Source organism: Monodon monoceros, unplaced genomic scaffold (genome assembly GCF_005190385.1).
Source record: "Monodon monoceros isolate NGI ecotype Baffin Bay Population unplaced genomic scaffold, NGI_Narwhal_1 Super_Scaffold_21, whole genome shotgun sequence".
In the NCBI taxonomy this organism is placed as follows: domain Eukaryota; kingdom Metazoa; phylum Chordata; class Mammalia; order Artiodactyla; family Monodontidae; genus Monodon; species Monodon monoceros.
The window spans coordinates 22,114,402-22,133,846 of record NW_021703778.1 but is presented as its reverse complement, the minus strand read 5'-3'; positions in this window follow the sequence as shown (position 1 = coordinate 22,133,846).

The following is a 19,445-nucleotide window of genomic DNA, read 5'->3' as shown; positions in this document are numbered from 1 at the left end:
TAAAAAAAGAATACTTAATGTTAAATAAACTCAATGAAGTATGTCAGCTTACTCTTCAAGGCACCCTGTTCTTTTCTATAGACTGTTTAAACTAGGATCATAGTTAAGGATTATATTTTTCATAAGAATAAACAACAGAAATATTTTCCATTATCTTTCTCTTGTGGTAATATTGATGCCTTATTTCATTGCATTATAGTTGCCCTAGCAATGGAGCTTTTATTTGCATTTTATTCAAAGAAAAATTATTATGTAATTCAGTAATCTCTACATGAGAGCATTTTTCAGTATTTTTTACAGTCTAATTTTTCTGTTTGATATTATTTTCATTCAAATATAAAAATTGGAATTAAAACTCATGCAGAGATTGTGAGAACTTCCAGATTTCTTCTGTACAAACCCATCATCAAAGAAAGCAAAACAAAATTTCCCTTATTTTTCAGGAGGATTTTAAAAAGTGATGCCAGTATACATTATTCTACCTTTGTTTGCTGCTTGAATTCATTCAAACTGTTCTGAAAAGAGCCCTTGAAACTTTACTATAGGACACATTCCTACATTAATTCTAAGGAAATGGACAAGAGGCTTTTACAGGTTTCTCCCTCCCTTACCCCAGTCTCTGCTCAGTAGGATACCCTGTTACTTTTCTTTCTATAGTTGCAAATGCTAAAGAGATTGTTGGTAATTTTAGAAAGCTAACAGCACCTGGAGGTGTCAGTGTTCTTGGTAGCAATTTGGATTGCAAGGGAATATATATGCTGAGATTTGAACCCACTCAAATTTTGGGGGATACAAGGTTAGAATTAAGCACAGTTCTTTTCAGTGGGAAGGTCTGGATAATGAGAGAACAGCAATTTACTTTTCCAATTCAGTGTCTTCAAAAAACTTTCAAGGCAGGGTCAGGTAAGCTTTTTATCCTCAAAGAGTTAATCCAAAGTAACTCTTGAATGCTTCAGTTTAGCTAGATGGGAAAAACTGGGCCAGGTTGTTAAATATAGAAATAATAGACCATAAAAGATGAAGAAAAAAGTGTATTGGTCCCAAGGAATAGACAATTGATTGCAAAGTAAGAAAAAAGTTCACTTAAATGAGATGTGAAAGGGCTGACTATATAAGACATACTTGGAGCTTTGCAGAATTAACAGCTTTCAAAAGAATGTTTGAAGTAATCTGAATAATATATATCAAATTTATTTCTGATTCCAAAGAAAGGCTTTGAAAAAAATATTGAAAGTTCACAAATTTAAAATGACTTGCCAGAGGAGGAAGTCTCCCAGGGTTTGTGTATTAGCAGTTACTTAATTGATCATAGGACTCTGAATGCCTGGGTTGACCTAAAGCAGAGTGGTGATGGATTGCTGTCCTAGTGCATTATGGACTGAATGTCTGTGTTCCCCCCAGATTCATACATTAAAACCCAACCCCCAATGTGATGGGATTGGGGGGTGAGATCTTTGTAGGATAATTAAGCTTAGTGAAGTCATGAGGATGGAGTCCCTATAATGGAATTAGTGCCTTTATGATAAGAGACCAGAGAGCTTACTATCTCTCTTTCTACCATGTGAGAACATAGCAAGAAGGTAGCCATGTGCAAATGAGGAAGACAGCTCTCATTAAGATCCAAATCAGCTAGCACCTTGGTCTTGGACTTCCTAGCTTCCAAACTTCACGACACAGTTATTCATCGTTTAAGCCACCCAGTTTATGCTATTCTGTTATAGTAGCCTAAACTGACTTATACATAGCATAAATGCTTTTCTAGGTTAAATGTTAAGCAGCCATGCATTTTTGATGGATAAAGTCATTTCTGAGGTAAAATAAGCAATGCCTAAAAACATAAAGTAGTTATTTCATTATTCATAATGGACAAATGATGAATGTTCTGAAGGGAAGGTTTAGATGCAGTAGCAGTACTGATTTTGAATAACAATTCCAAACAGTGCAGATGACATGACAATGTGCAAAGGATATTTCACAGGGCAAATGAGGAGAGAAAGGATAACAGTGAAAATGAGAACAGGGTGTGCTGATCTAAAAATTGCATTTGAAGCCTGTGTGATGTAAATAGCAGGGCTGCTGCCTTCCATGCCCTGCAATAGAGAGTTGTGATATCTAATTCACTGCTCAATGTGTCTCCAGTTCACCCAGCAACATTACTGGTAATTACAAGGAGAAAGCATCTCACACATTATGAAAATCCAGGCTCTGGCAAAAAGGCCTCTGTCGTGATCCAACCTGGTTTATCCTGATGAAGGATCCATGCCAGAGCAGGAAGGGCCTTTGTATTTTGAATCAGTGCTTTCTTCTCTTGCCTGCTCTGTGATGGAAAGTGTTTAGCCTAATTGCACATTTACCAGTGTAGCTCGAGAATTAGCAAGAATATCAAATTTCTGCTGTATAACCTCATCCCATGTCCATGGGGGGAAAATATTAAAACTGCTCATACAGATTCTTGTTACAACTAATTTATTCATTTCTTTTCTTCAGATATTAGAAGTCAGAAATTTCCCCCTCAAGCTGTTACTGAAATGTAGAAAATGTGCCATTTTTAGATAGGCTTGTTTTTCAGGGCCTGGTTCCAGACAAAAAGTAATTAATAGTGAGTATAAGTCAACAGATCTACAGACCCCATGGGGTTTCCTATTACCCTTTGCTTTCCCTGTGTGGCACAAACCTCAGGGATTGACTAGAGGTTATTTTTAGTGAGTTTCAGAATTGTGCAAATGCTACTTCTAGTAACATTTCCTAAACTCATTTCTGCTGTCTTCCCTAGCTGGCCCTCCAACACCAGCTAGAGATGACGAAACACATAATTATAGCTCACAGTTCCCTTCTGTCTGCATGGTCGCCCACAGCCAGTGTTCTAGACAGAGACATCCCTAGGACAAGGACAATATGTTATTCACTTCTGTATCACTAGCTCGTACATTAGTATCTGTGTTGTATTAAGTATGCCAAGAAATAAATAAGCAAACTAATCATTTATTGAATGAATTAATGCAAACATGGGGGAGGAGGGATTGGGACCAACTTAGGAATTCAGGAAAGGCTTTCTTGAGAGAGTAAAGTTTGAACTGAGATCTGAAAGAAAGTGCGAATTGTTGAAGCAAAAGGGAAAAGAAAATAAAGATTTCCTGTCTATTAAGTTGAGACCAAAATATCTTATTGACAATCTCGTAGGATTTAAGATAGAGTTGTTCTTCATAATAGGACGAACTGGGTCCAGGTACATTAGTGCTAACCTGTGGATGCACCTGCTGATCTCCAAACCTCAACTAGCTCTTCCTGGGTCTCTCTTCTAATAACGCTGCTTTTGTACTCAAGTTCCAATCCCAGATATGCTTCTTTCTTTTCTCATCCTTGAAAAGTCCTGCTACAGCACTAGACTTCTCTTTGAATCACTATTCTGAATTCCGGTTCCAGTAACCTGAACTTGAACTCTCTTTTGGCTTTGCCTTTCTCTCTCTCTCTGAGGTTGATTCCTGTGGTTGGATTCTGCTATCTGCATACAGAACTGCAGATGAAATTAGGTATCTTCTTAACCATACTTTTTAGCCATACAACCAGGTTCTCCATCACTTTTGTCTGCTTACTAGCTTCTTGATTAATTCTCTCCTGTATTTCTGGTGATGATGTTTGCCTGAACAAAGCCTATAGTTTGTTTCTTTGGAGACTCTGCCTGGTCCATCTGATGGAACTTAAACTATTTGCTAAGTTATGGCTCGTAAACACACATTCCGTGCCTGTGAGTCTAGAGTTTATAGGAGCACCTTACCTCACACGCCCTCTTGCCATGAGTAAGTTGTCATTGTTTTTGAACAGTCACCATATATGATAATTATAACCACAAGGCTACAGGTCACCAACTGTCCATGCTACTTTGGAGGTGTAAGTCCCCAGGACACCTTGTGGATGGGGGTTTTGCTAAAACGGCATCATCTAATGGAAACATGACCCTACAGATTAAAGAATGAAGGAGCTGAAAGGAAGAAGAGATTGATATACTACTCTGAACAATGAAGATTAAATCCCTAACTTCAGATAGCAAGTTATTTCTAGATGCATCTCTGGTCATCTTTATAATAGGAATCCTTCCTGACTAGAAGAATAGAAAATTGAATATTTCCTATTCAAAAGGAGCCCACATTTATATTTTATTTCATTATACAAATATATATTTAGTGTCAACTTTGCTTTAGGTGCTGGGGATAACATGCATGAATAAAAACAGATACACTTGGGCTTCCCTGGTGGCGCAGTGGTTGAGAGTCCGCCTGCCGATGCAGGGGACACGGGTTCATGCCCCGGTCCGGGAAGATCCCACATGCCGTGGAGCGGCTGGGCCCGTGAGCCATGGCCGCTGAGCCTGCGCATCCGGAGCCTGTGCTCCGCAACGGGAGAGGCCACAACAGTGAGAGGCCCGCGTACCGCAAAAAAAAAAAAAAAAACCAACAGATACACTACAGGCCTTCAGAGAATTTCTAGTCCAAGTAGAGAAACATATAAATCAAATAATTTTGTACACACATATGGAATTTTAAAACACAAGTATCACTACAGATAAACAGTGAGAGAGGTTACGAGTGCTCTCTGGGAGGAGAGAAAAGGACCAAGTCCGGAAGTAAGGGAAGACATTTCTTTTTTTTTTTTTTTAAGATTTTTTTGATGTGGACCATTTTTTTTTTTAAGTCTTTATTGAATTTATTACAATATTGCTTCTGTTTTATGTTTTGGTTTTTTGGCAGTGAGGTATGTGGGATCTTAGCTTCCCGACCAGAGATCAAACCCACACTCCCTGCATTGGAAGGCGAAGTCTTAACCACTGGACTGCCAGGTAAGTCCCAGGGAAGACATTTCTTGAGAAAGTGAAGCCTGAACTGAGATCTAAAGGAAAGTGGAAATTAACTAGAGGAAGGAAAGAGGGATGAATGTTTAAGGAAGAGACAACAACATGTATAAAGGCCCTTTGACTGCACTGGAAGTTATGACGGAAGGCTGTAATTCCTGGATAAATGTCAAATAAAGTATAGTGCAAAATAAATCTACAGCTTACATAGAAATATGCATGCAGGGCCTGGTCAGCCCTTTTTTGAAGCTTTGTCTTAATCCAGGGATCACTGGAAAGGCATTAGAAAGATTTTAAGCATGTGATTTTTCCTTTTGAAACAATTACTTTGGCTGCTCTCTGTAGATTGAATTAAGACTTCCATATATGGCAACATGATGAACTAGATATTGTAAATATCCTCCAAAGTAAGTATGAAAGTAAAACTTAGGAGAACTTACAGAAATAAACAGAAACCTTAGGGTTTAAAAAATGACAAGGTAATTGAAAATCCGTGTGGCAAACTTACATTGATGATGTCGCTCCCTGGAGAGAGTTGTTGTTCTCTGTAACTTACAGGTTGGATTTTAATGACCTGTTGAAAGAGAGGGAGAGAAGATAAATCCTCATGTCTGTGCAAGGGGAGGATATGACAGTGATACTTCATATAAAGAAAGGACACTGGAATGACAACATCATGTTGAAAAGGTAGTCCACGTTAAAAAAAAATGAAAAATTAGCCTATTATCTAAAGGAGACGATTAGATAATTTTTCTACAGTAGGCCCTGGGAGTATATAAACATTATAGCTGTCAGAATTCATAACTGGAGGTCATACCCACCATGAGCTGAAGGCTCTATTTCATATTATCTGAATGAACCAGGACACTTTAAACATGGAAATGAACTTAATCACTTATCTGTAGCACTCTATACAAATGGAAGAAACAATTCCAAATTCTTCCTACAGATTCCTATCTCATCACAGTCTTCACGATATTTTTGCAGAAAAAGCAGTGCTCTGCTAAGCATTAAGTACAAAATCAAAAAACACAAAAGAAAACTAATCATCTCCAATATAAGTAAGAATAAAAAATGAAAATTCAGAATTACACTTTCCAAGTATCTTTAGTAATACACACATACACAGAGAAAATTTAAGCAATTATATTTAATTTTTCAAGAAAACAAGAGTACATTTAATGTATGATCAAGACACAAAGCATACTATCATTTAAAACAAAACAATTATTTTAAGTTGAAATGTGCTATCATTATAAGAAATACCCATGAAATATAATATACTAATTTGACTCAAGAAAAAAGGTCTATAATTGTTAAAGTATTTAAATCTATAATTAAACATAGGTTGAATGAAATATAACCTAGAAAATTTCAAAAGTAAATTTTGTTAAACTGAAAATAAAGGAAAAATACAGAATCCCTTGGCAATTCATGTTATGACATTAATATAGACTTGATGTCATAGGCAAATAGCTATGGCATAGAAAGAAAACTTTGGGGTCAATCTCAATTATGAAGTTAAGATATAAATATCAGTATTTTAACAGTAGCAAAACAAACAGCCACCCTGAAACAGTAAATATATTGAAAAATTTACGATTACATATGGTCTATCCAAGCGATTCATGAATTGTTTCATATTGAGATATATATATAAATTATATCCACCACAATCTAAACATATAAAATGATGTTCAGTCTCAAGAGTATTTAGGGAGCTTAGGCCAAAGGTGATATTACTTCATAATCAAGAGATATGTAAATTCAAATATCAAAATTTTATTGGAAAATTAGGTAATGGGATAATGAAAACTCATATATTACAAGTGGAAGTGTAAATTAGTACAATATCATTGTGCATTTGGCAATATCTGATAAAATTAAAGATATGCATATTTTGGGGCCAAAGCAATTCTACTCTTGATTATATACCACTGTAGAAACTGCTGCATCAGCACACTATGGATACGTTTACAGTTGTTACTGGCAGCTTTATATATAATAGCAAAAAAGTGAAACAAACTAAGTGTCCACCAACAGAAGAATAAATTAACAAGCTATGATATATTGAAATAACTTAATAAAGTAATCATAATAAATAAACCAGAAAGACCTATGTTGTTCCAGTTACTGTGGTTTCAAAATATGGTACTCTGACACTTAGTGATGAAAAACAACCATTTATAATGCTCTTGGTTTTCATAGGTCAGAATTTGGACAACGCATAGGGGAAATGGTTTGCCCCTTCTCTACCTTGTCTGAGGCATCAGTTGGTAGACTGGGAGGGTGGGAAATAGTATCATCTAAAGGCATGCTCATTCCCAAGTCCACTGAGACCAGATGTCAGCTGATCATCTCAGTTACTCTCCATGAGTCTCTCCACATGGTTTTGGTTTCCACTTATCATAGTATCTATTTCCCTTGAGGAAGCATCTTAAAATAGAGAGTAGAATGAAAGTTGTATTCTTCTCACGATCTAGTTCAGAAGTCACATAGCATCACTTCTGAAAAGCCCCCACCCAGATTCAAGGGAAGAAACCCCCAAACACCTCTCAGGAAGACTAGTCACATGGTAAGAAGAGCATAAATGATGGGAAAGATGGTCACAGTCATTTAGGAAATTAAGACCTGCTGAACATCACAACTGGCATGAATACATTTTTGTGTGGAAAAAAGCAAGTTGCAATACAGAATTCTATTTATGTAGAATGTTTAAATGTTTATATATATACATATATATAGTATATTTACATAAGTATGCATATATTTTAAATGAATGCATATATTTAAAGGAAAAAGAAATACAGTGGAAATAATGAACAATAAATTCAAGAAAGATGTTATCTTTGGGAATGGTGAAGGGAGGAGTATGCGATTGTGAAGGAATATATAGGAAGTTCCCATAGTGATATTTCATAGTAATATGTTTTATTTCTCAAGGTGGGTTGCATGGGTGTTCGTTGTAGCATATTACTATACGTGGAAGATAAATTCCAAAGGATTTTGAATTTAGTTAGATGTGGGATATTATGTAAACGGAAGTGCCAGTGATGCATTCTAGATACAGAACTATCATCTTACTGGATGGTGATATTTTGCCCTTAAATGTATACAGATATTATGATGGAGGAATATAAAGACACCGACAGCAGATACACAGTTAGACGTAAAGCCCTTGGGTCAGTCTTCTTTACATCAATATGCTTCTACAAAGAAGACACAAAAATCCCAGAAATCACTCTGGGATTTTAAAAGTTTGTAGTTCAGTAATATCATGTAATAATCAAGGTGACTCAGTAAAATGTTTGCTCTACCAAGCATTCAACGAAATACAAAAGGTTTACAATCCTTTAAAAGTGTTTTATTTACAGTATGGCCAGTATTTATGCACATGTCTGAATGTTAAAGTCCCTGAATAGTTTTCCCCTTAACAAAAATATCTTTTCCAGCACTAAGCATGATGCTGAAAATTGCACCTCTAGAGATTATTTTCTTTAGGTAGAGCTCTTGAAATTTTCTTTTAAAAGAAGGTTTTCTTGTAAAATTCGAAGACCCAGGGGTGGAACAAACCTAAATGTGGTGACTGTTAATCCACACAATGATCGCAGTGGGAGACTCCCAAGAGCAAGATCACAGAGGAATGATTCTCTGTGAGAACAAACTGAGACTACAGAGGGCACAAGAAAAAGAAAGGGCATGGACTGAGAACAGAGGAATTAAGAACACTCTTTGTTTCCTTGTTTTTTTGTTTTTGTTTTATCTTATGTACAACTTTTTTGAAGAGGGAATATGCTTGGCAACTTTGGGATCAACACATGTGGCTACAGACATTTAACATTGCCAGCTCAGATATATAAATTGACTCCAGCAGTTTGGGAAATACTTCTTAAAAGTACTCAGTAGTGTAAAAATGCTGGTTAAAGAGCTTTGTTGGAAATCTGTTTCAAGTGATATATACACATTGAGCAAATTACCCATTTAATCAATACAAAGATGTATGAACCACTGTGTTGCTTTAAAAACAAAAAGGAGAAAAATAAAATAAGGAGTTCAGAATCCATTATGTAGGTCAGATACCTAGTATTAATTGGTTTCAGAGGGGTTTATGCTTAAAAATAGACTCCATTATATATAGAAAAGACAGATATTTGTTCTGTTTACATGTAAACTGGGACTGTTTCCTTTAATGTAGATATGAAAACCAGAATAAGTAACTAAGGCCGCTCAAGAAGAGATTCCCAAGTCTTCTTTCCTTTTTATTTATTTATTTTTTAATTTCTTTTAACCTGACAAAAAGGAGAGAAGGAAAATTCCAGAGCCACAGGTAAGCAATAGAACAGCCATGAAGGAAGACTTTGGAGAGAGACAATATTAGTTTTTGTCTTTTAAAATGTATCCCAGGATGAAAATCTTCATTCACTGAAGTTTGACCCTGAGAAATATACTTTAGAAAGCTCAGGTTCTTTCACTCCCACAGAAGGACAACTACACTTTGGTCGGTCAAATAAACATTAATTATACATACATAACTGAAACATTTTCATTGCAAGGTGCTGGATATTTCTGTCAAAAGTTGGTGAGTGTTGCTGACTATGATTTAATTAGGCTTGAGTTTTGAAGTATTTCCACTTTCAAAAAAGGTTATATGCATATATATGTATGTATGTATATATATATATATGTATGTGTGTGTGTGTGTGTGTATATATATATATATATATATATGATACTTACAAATAACAGTTCTGGTTTACCAAGGATTCTCAAAGAAAAATTTTCCTACACAGTACTAATTATAGTTGCTATGCCAATTTAGTCTTCTGCCTATCCATTGCTATCTTTCTTCCCATTATTTTTAACAGTTGGTGCCAAGGTAATGTATTATGCAAATTTATTTTAATATAAAACATAGACAGAGATTTCTAATAATATATATTTTTAAATCTCTGAGAATAGTATATTATATGAAGAGACTGTCAAATCTGGATTCACCTAAAGCATGGAGTTTGAAGTTGAACCTCAGTGCAACTTTAAAACATTTCCCTACCTACATGGTTTAAAACATGGCAATGGTTTAGCATCCATCCTTGGCCCCATTCCTCCACCTACACTAGAGAAAAGCTGCTTTGCACATGGAGGTCAGAGTGACCTGGTAAATGTTACCTGCCAAGTGCTGTGAATTTAGGAAGGAAGAACAAGAAAGTCACTGAAAATGACCCAGACACAGGCCTTTTGCCTGTCAAACAAGGAGAAACAGGGATTAAAAATAAACACACATCATGTAAGGTTAAGAACTCCTGTTGTGCTAAGAGCTTTTGAAACCTGGAAATACCAGAGGCTTAAGTATATCTAGGATGAAAATGAAAGTGACCCCTGATCATTAGTGTGGCACTCAACCCGTGACCAGAGCTCCCACAGGTTATTGCATTCAGCTTAACCAGGGTTAGAAGGGCAAGGCAAGGACATAGAAAATGACACTCATTCAGTTTAAACATAATATAATTCTCTGAAGACTTTTTTAATAGGTTCTTGGAATCAACATCTTAGAGCACTCTGACTGAATGCTACTATTTTGGGAAAATAAAATTGCTGCCATTTCTATTTTCTGTGTGATTCAAGGATCTAAGAGACGAAGTGATGTGCCTTTTGGTGCTTCCATCCTGTAGTCTAAAATGCAATTATTTTAATGCAGTAAGACAAGAAAAGAATACAAAAGGCATACAGATTAGGAAGGAAAAAATAAAACTGTCTTCCTTCTTTGATGACATAATTGTCTATGTAGAAAATCTGAAACAATCAACCAAACAACAACAACTCCTGGAACTAAGAAGCCATTACAAAGTAGCAGGATATGACGTTAACATACAAAAGTCAATCACTTACCTCTATACCAGCAATAAAAATTTGAAATTAAAACACAATGCCATTTACATTATCACTAAAAAATGAAATACTTAGATATAAATCTAACCAAATAATTGCAAGATCTATATAATGAAAACTACAAAACTCTGATGAGCAAAATCAAAGATCTAAATAACTGGAGAGAGTTTCCTTGTTCATGGATAGGAAGATTCAATATTGTCAGGATGTCAGTTCTTCCCAGGTAGATACACAGACTGAATGGAATCCCAATCAAAATTCTAGTAAGTTATTCTGTGGGTATCAACAAACTGATTTTAAAGTTTATATGAAAAGGCAAAAGACCCAGAATAGCCAACCCAATATTGAAGGAAAGGGAAAATGAGGAGGACTGACATTATACAACTTCAAGACTTATGGTAAGCTACAGTAATCAATTCAATGCAGTGTTGGTGAAAGAATAGACAGATCAATGGAACAGAATAGAGAGTCTAGAAATAGACCCACATAAATGTAGTCAACTGATCTTTGTCAAAGGAGCAAAGGCTAATCAATACAGTGGAGCAAGGGTAGTCTTTTTTTTTTTTTAATTGAAATATATTTAGCATATAACATTGTGTAAATTTAAGGCATACAACATGTTAATTTGATACATTTATATATTGTAATATAATTTTGTAGCAATAATACCTGCATCATGTTACATAATTATTCTTTCTTTTTAATAGTTGAAATAACAGAGTTCTAGTCTCTTAGCATTTGCTGATTACAATACAATATTGTATTCACTATACTGTGCATTAGATCTCTAGGGCTTATTTACTACTTATTGTAAGTCTGTATCCTTAAACATCATCTTTTCTGTTCCCCCACCCCCCATCCCAGGGTAAACCACCATTTCACTCTGTTTTTAAAAGGTTGGCTTTTTAAAATTCCACATATAAGTGATATCATACAGTCTTTTCAACAAATGGTCCTGGAACAAGTGGACGTCCACATGCAAAAAAATGAATCCAGACACACACCTTATACTCTTCACAAAATTAACTCAGAATGGATCATACACCTAAATGTAAAACACAAAACTATAAAACACCTAGAAGATAACACAGGATGTTATCCTTCTAGATGACCTTGGAGAAGACTTTTTAGAAGTAACACTAAAGGCACAATCCAATAAAATCCAGTAAGCTGGACTCCATTAAAATTAAAACCTTCTGCTCTGTGAAGAACAATGTCAAGAGAATGAGCAGGAAAACTACAGACTGGGAGAGAATTTTTTCCACAAGACATATCTAGTAAAGAACTGTTATCCTAAATATGCAAAGAATAATTAAAACTCAACAATAAGAAAGTAAACATCCCAATTAAAAAATGGGCCGAATATCTTGACAAACACCTCTATTAAAGAAGATATATACATGGCAAATAAGCATATGAACACGTGCTGCACATCATTTATCATCACAGAAATGCAAATTAGATGAACAGTGGGATACCACTACACACCTATTAGAATGGCCAAAATCTAAAATACTGGTTATAACATATATGACCAAGGATGTGGAGCAACATAAACACTCATTCATTGCTGGTGGAAATGCAAAATAGTGAGTGCAGTCACTTTGGAAAACACCTTAGTGTTTTGTTTTGTTTTTTGTTTTTTTTACAAAACTAGTCATACTCTTACTATATGATCCAGCAATTGTGCTTCTTCATATTTATCCAAAAGTATTCAAAAGTTATATCCACACAAAAACCTGCTCACAGATGTTTAAAGCAGCTTTAATTGCCAGAACTTGGAAACCATAAAGATGTCCTTTAGCAGCTGAATGAATAAATAAACTGTGGTACGTCCGATACAATATTATTCAATGTTAAAAACTAAATGAGGGCTTCCCTGGTGGCGCAGTGGTTGAGAGTCCACCTGCCGATGCAGGGGACGCGGGTTCGTGCCCCGGTCCGGGAAGATCCCACATGCCGCGGAGCGGCTGGGCCCGTGAGCCATGGCTGCTGAGCCTGCGCGTCCGGAGCCTGTGCTCCGCAGCGGGAGAGGCCACAGCAGTGAGAGGCCCGCGTACCGCAAAAAAAAAAAAAAAAACTAAACTAAATGAGTTATCAAGCCATGAAAACACATGGAGGAAATTCAAATGCATATTACTAAGGAAAAGAAGCCAGTCTGAAAAGGCTACACAGTGTATTATTCTATTATATGGCATTGTGGAAAATGTAAAACTATGTAAACAGTAAATAGATCAGTGGTCGCCAGTGGTTGGGGGTGGGAGGTGGGTGGGAGGGATAAATTGGTGGTGCACAGAAGATTTTTAAGGCAGTGAAATACTCGTCATGATAGTATAATGGTTGATACACGTCATTATATATTTGTCCAAGACCATAGACACTACAACACCAAATGTGAACCCCAATGTAGACTATGGACTTTTGGTGATAATGATGTGTCAATGCAGGTTCATCAACTGTAAACAAATGTATCACTCTGGTGGAGGATGCTGATAATGCGGGGGCATGTGTAAGGGCAGAGGGTGTATGGAAAATCTTGTACCTTCTTTATTTTGCTAAGAACATAAAACTACTCTAAAAGTAAATTATTTTTTAAAAAGACAAAAATCATTTTTCCATTTATATTGAGTTCCAAAAGTGGTAATGCTAAATTATATTATTGAAGGACATATACAGAGGTTTAAAACTCTCTAAAAAGTCAAGAAAGGGATCACAAAAATCAGTATCTGTAGTAGAGAAACAGGAAATGTAAAAGAAGAGGCACGAAGAAGAGGCTATTGGGGTGATTGTATTGTTCTATTTCTTTCTCTGTTGGTTACATGGCTGTTTGCTTTAGAAATCTTAAACAGTAAGTATATGTCTGATTATCTGATATCTATTACAATAAAAAAGAAAACCTCAGCACAAGGCAGCTGACAGCATACTGATACATCATTATATAACAGAGGGGCTTTTACATTATGCTTTACAAAGTGCCATTCTGAAAACACCCTATCAATTTAAATGCAGAAGCGATAATGACAAAATTGTGCAAAACCTGACCTAGTTCTCATTTTATCATTTTTCCCACAGCTTAGATATGAAGCCTATGATTAAACATAACAGAGTAAAATGGGGTGTGTGACACATAAAAAGGGAAAAACATCTCTATGAGCCCTATTTTGTCTCCTCTTTTTAGCAAATTGCTTATTCCTTATGAACATTAAACAAATGCCAGGGTGTAATAAACCACGGAGTTCCTGGTATACCAAACTCACATTTGCTCAATCTCAGATTGTTTTACCAGATACGCATTTAATTTTTCTACCTGAAGAAATGAGTTGCTAGAAGGCTGTGTTGCAACCCCAGACTAACCCATCAGTGTTATGTAGACAGGAGTTGGACCCACTAGTAAGATGGAAAACAGTTAACTGTAACTAAATCATCATAATACTCCTTACATAAATCCTTAAAGTTTCATATTATACTTTGTTAAATACACAATTTAGGAGTGATGTTCTTAATTGATCAAAAGTATACCTCTTATTTATCTACCATTTCCTATTTTATCCTCAGTCACTGAATTTGGTGAAAATGCATTATTCCATCTGCTATCTACTTATATTCTTAATTCCTAGAACTCATATAAAACTGTGCCTTATGTTTTATAATCAGGATTCTTTTCTTCTTATGGTTCTTTATGCATTATGTATTTTAGGTTTTGCATAGTATAATACATATTATGAAATATGGTATGTTACATACCCATCTGTGCAGACAATGGTTTAGGTACTGAGAATACATGATAAACAGGACACATAAGGCTTTGTATTTCTGAGGTCAAGGCACCAAATTTAAAAGAATATAACTAATAATTCAGTGAAGAATATAAAACATAAAAATATGAAGAGACCTGTGGAGTTACCTTGGTTTTGAGGATTTAATATTTAAACTAATAAAGTTAATATTTAAAGATGCAAGTAATGCCCATATTTAAAGATGCAAGTAATGCCCAAATCTGAGGGGACAGCTAGTGTTAAAGCTCTAAAGGGAGTGATGATTTGGCATATTCTATTACCGGAAGACCAGAGTGGCTGAAGCTAGTTTATTTTAATTTTTATTGGAGTATAGTTGCTTTACAATGTTGTGTTAGTTTCTACTATACAGCAAAGTGAATCAGCTATATGTATACATATATCCCCTCTTTTTTGGATTTCCTTCCCATTGAGGTCACCACAGAGCACTAAGTAGAGTTCCCTGTGCTATACAGTAGGTTCTCATTAGTTATCTATTTTATACATAGTGTATATATGTCAATCCCAATCTCCCAATTCATCCCGCCCCCAATCTTATTTACAAAGCAGAAAAACTATGAAGCTAGTTATTAAGGGAGAGAAGAGTAAGAAATGAGAACAGGGGAAAAGGCAAGAGCTAAAGGACCCAAGCCTTGTTGCCGGAATCACACTAGGGAGCCGTTGGCCTGGCAAACTGGGATTGATCTCTGAGTTGAATGAAATGTTTGAGAAAGTCCAAATGGTGTTGCTTTTTCCTTTTGTCCCTAGTTTGTGAGGATAATCTGTGCTGCTTCCCGTACTTTTCTGGACTCAGACAACATGACCTAGTTTAACATCTTTACAGTGGAATTAATTACATGTTACCTGCACTAGGTTCAGGAGGCAGTCAATTTGAGACTCATGTATACTAATCATTACCCTTGAAAACCTCTTCCATCTCTCACAAAGTACAGTATATTTGGTTGCTCTTTCATACTTCCTATGTATCTCAAAAGCTGGAGAACCACTTTGACAGCTAATCTAAAGGAAGAACCAAGGGCAACTCTGTAAGCAGATGCCTGGGCATTCAAATTGTTCAGTCTTTGACAGAATTGCCAAATCTCTGAACTGAAGAGTAGATATTTCTCATCTTGCCTGCAGGGTTTGCAACATCCAGATGTGTTTGATATATGAATTCAAGAAAATGGAGGAGTCCCATTGGATAGTTTAGGTTCTGTGGTCAGAGGGAAATGCAAATGCATAGGTGAGGCTACATTGTTCTTACCCCCAGTTCTGACCCTTGCTGTATCCAACTGCCATGTGGAAAACTGACTCCAACTCCTGGCTTTCTTGATAGTTTTATTTCCAACATGACACTGATCTCTGATGCTTCAGCCAGATCTTCTGTTACTTCATTCCTGACTTTCTCACTTGTATCTTTATCTTTTCATGATTACCTTCCCTTGGCTTTCAAATAAATCTTTAGATGCTGTCTCTCTAAAGGTTACTGCAAGTTACCTTGCCTTCTCTTTACCATCACATTCAACAGAAGAGTAATTTCTATGCCCTGATCTCACTTCTTCAGCTGCACCTAATACAAACTGCCTACTGCTACACTACTACACTGAAACTTGAATTTCAGTGTTATGAGTGATTTCTGAAATTTCTATTCTAAAGATCTATTCTCAAGCCCTCTCCTGTATGACCTCTTGGAAAACTTTGGTGCTGTTTTCCTGTGCTTCCTTCTCAAAACTTTCTGCCTTACCTTTCAGGACACTATTCAGATTTATCTCCCATCTAATTGGCCTCATTTGCTTGTCTCTTTCACACGCCCACTCCTTCAATGTGAATGTTCTCCAGGGCTCAACACTCAGCCTGCACAGGTTTCTCATAATTCTCCATACTCTTACTTTATGATCTCACCCACTCCATCTCCAACAAAATCTCTATTCAAATGACACCCAAATCTGCACTTTCAATCTACAGAACTTCTGGAACCAAATAAAATGCACATTGGCTATCTCTTTCTAAATATTAAATATTCTATAATTCTATAATATTTAATACAAATATTATATAATACTGTAATTGACTTCAAGGAGTAAGTCTAAAATTAAATGTGTTATCTTTCTCAAAACCCATCTACCTTCTGTATTGTTTATGGTGTAATTCCACCACCATGTATATATTCCATTCACCCAAACAAAAATCTCCAGATCAATTTTTATTATTACTTCTCTTTCACCCCTCCATTCAACAGAACAGCAGTCTCTAATGTGTCTGTCTCTATCATGGCTTTCAAATCCAAACAGCCTATTTCTTTTTTTCCTGCTCCTACTTGTGACAATTTATATTTAATTCCTGGATTATTGCAATATATTTCTGTATAGTTTTTTCTGTTCTTTCCTTTTTTATTCTCAGTTTCTGTTCAAAGTTTTCTCTCTAAAAATAACATACATTTGGAAATCCTATTACCTGCTTAAAAATAATGATGGTTCTTCACTATTCACAGTATATTGTGCCTGATATTTTAGTCTTTTTGCAGTTAGAGCCCAGTTTTTATTCCAACTTCTTTTACTATAATTCCCATGTCAAATCGTAGTCTCTAGCCTCTCAGGTATGTGTACTCTTCCCCCAGTATGGTAGGCAGATTCAAGTGTGAAATGGAGGAAGATTATCTCTTACTTTTGGAATTCTGATGAGCCACAGTTCATAACTTGGGATATATTCTTCAAACATTTTGAAGCCTCATTCTCTTGGATTTCAGACTATATTCCGTTGATCTGTGATTAGATGTTGCTCAAATAGTTGTCCTTGGAAAGAATAAAAGGGGTTAGAGAAACTTTACCTTCCACTCTTCAATGAAATAAAAGGGGAGGGTAAAGAGTATTTTTAAAAGAGAAAGTGGAGCATTTGCTATCAGGTCAACCTATTTAAAAGGAGAATCCTTCTATCAAATGAAACATTAATGTATTTCTGTGAAATACATTATCACATTTATTTCTAAAACCCTGAATTCCACCCATCAGCATTTCTTTAACATTTACATTTCTTCTCAGTCATCATCACTACAACATCATGTTTTCCAACATTTACTCCTGAAATTTTCAAACACTCTCCTGCAAGGTTGTAAGATCTTCCAAAGAAAACGCTACATCTGTACTGCTGAGTTCTCAATTTAAACCTAAATATGATGATGACACTACTTTCATAGAACTCTGAGGTACTGAGCTCTGCTTCTGATACTGCTGCTCTTAAATTTTACTAAGCCAGTTACTTCTAGTGTCTATGGAGAGAGCTAGGCACTTTTAGATGCTGCATTAACACTTTGAGGCTACCTTACTTGATAACACCACAGTGAACTGAAAGCATTTACTGAGCTTGTAGACTACATAGTCTATTCCCTCAGCATAGTTTCCTTCCTATGAAAGCCTGAGGCTAATGATTTTGTAGCCAATGATACCATCTTACTCATTCCAATGCATGTAAGTAAACTTCAAAATAGACTACTATAGGCATAATACATTTCCCTCATCACCAATAAGCGTTAAAAATAATAGACTCGCAACTCTTGCTCATTTAGATAGATACATGCTACATACTACTTTTATTCTATTCCAGCTCATTTTGATTATTTCCAGAACTTCTCTCCTTGAGACGGCTTGGAAACAACTCCTGTAATTGTTAGAGGAGATGAAAAGGTATTAGTGCTGTTATCTTTTATTTCACCAAGCCCGGATTACTTCATAATTAAATATGGCTTTATGAATCAGAATAATGGTTTTGTTTAAGGTTCAACATGAGATGTGACAATCTAACCTACATCTTAGGTAGATCCCACAGTATTACTGAAGTTGTGCAATTTTATCCGGGAGCTGCTTGGTTCTTCATTTACTATGACTGGAGGCATTCTTCCCCACACCCCTCTCACAAGCTTTCTTGGGGAGAAAGGCAGCCACTGTAATTAGAAATTTGGGCTAGAAACTGAAAACCAATCTGCTTTTTCCCTTTGTGCTTAAGGAAAATATGAGCAAGTGGGGATTTTTTATCTGTTCTGTATATTTGATAAATCACTCCCAAAATGGCTAGGGAAGGTCAAGATGAATAGGTCAGGCAAACAGCACTGCAGACTGACTTCCTACAGTTCCTTTATGTCACGGTGAGGCATTTTCCACATCTATTTGTGTACTAGAAGAATGAGTTCCTAATGATTGGAATTTTGGATTCTGTTGCAGGAGAGTGAAGAGATTATTTGCCACTCTAGAATACTTTGTCCAAACTTTTTATGAAATACACAAAAGAGAATAAACACATACTCATTGCTTCTTGGTTTTTATGCTATAAGAGTTCTGTGTTGAATTTAGTAATTTTGGCAACTCATTCCTTTTAATTTAATTGTTTATTCATTCACCACCCACGCACAATTTCAAAATTGATATTTTTTCCAACCAATTTATACAATACAGAAAAATTCCAAGAAGAAACAAAAATCACCCAAGATACCACAAACTAGCAATAACACTAGTAATATTATCTTTTACCTAGATGTAACTTAGAGAGAACGTATATGCCTTTCTCACTTAAGAATATATTACAAATATCCACATTATCTAAATATATTTACGCAATACTATTATTTTAATTTGAAATTAACAATGTGCAAAAACAAAATATGCATAAAGGGGTGATTTATTTTTTAAATTTTTAATTTATTTTTATTGTTTTTTAAATTTACCATATTAACCATTTTAATATTTTTATTTTTTATTTTTTTTAATTAATTTGTTTATTTTTGGCTGCACTGGGTCTTCATTGCTACATGCGGGCTTTCTCTAGTTGTGGCGAGGGGAGGCTACTCTTCATTGTGGTACATGGGCTTCTCATTGTGGTGGCTTCTCTTGTTGCAGAGCACAGGCTCTAGGCGCATGGGCTTCAGTAGTTGTGGCTCTTGGTCTGTAGAG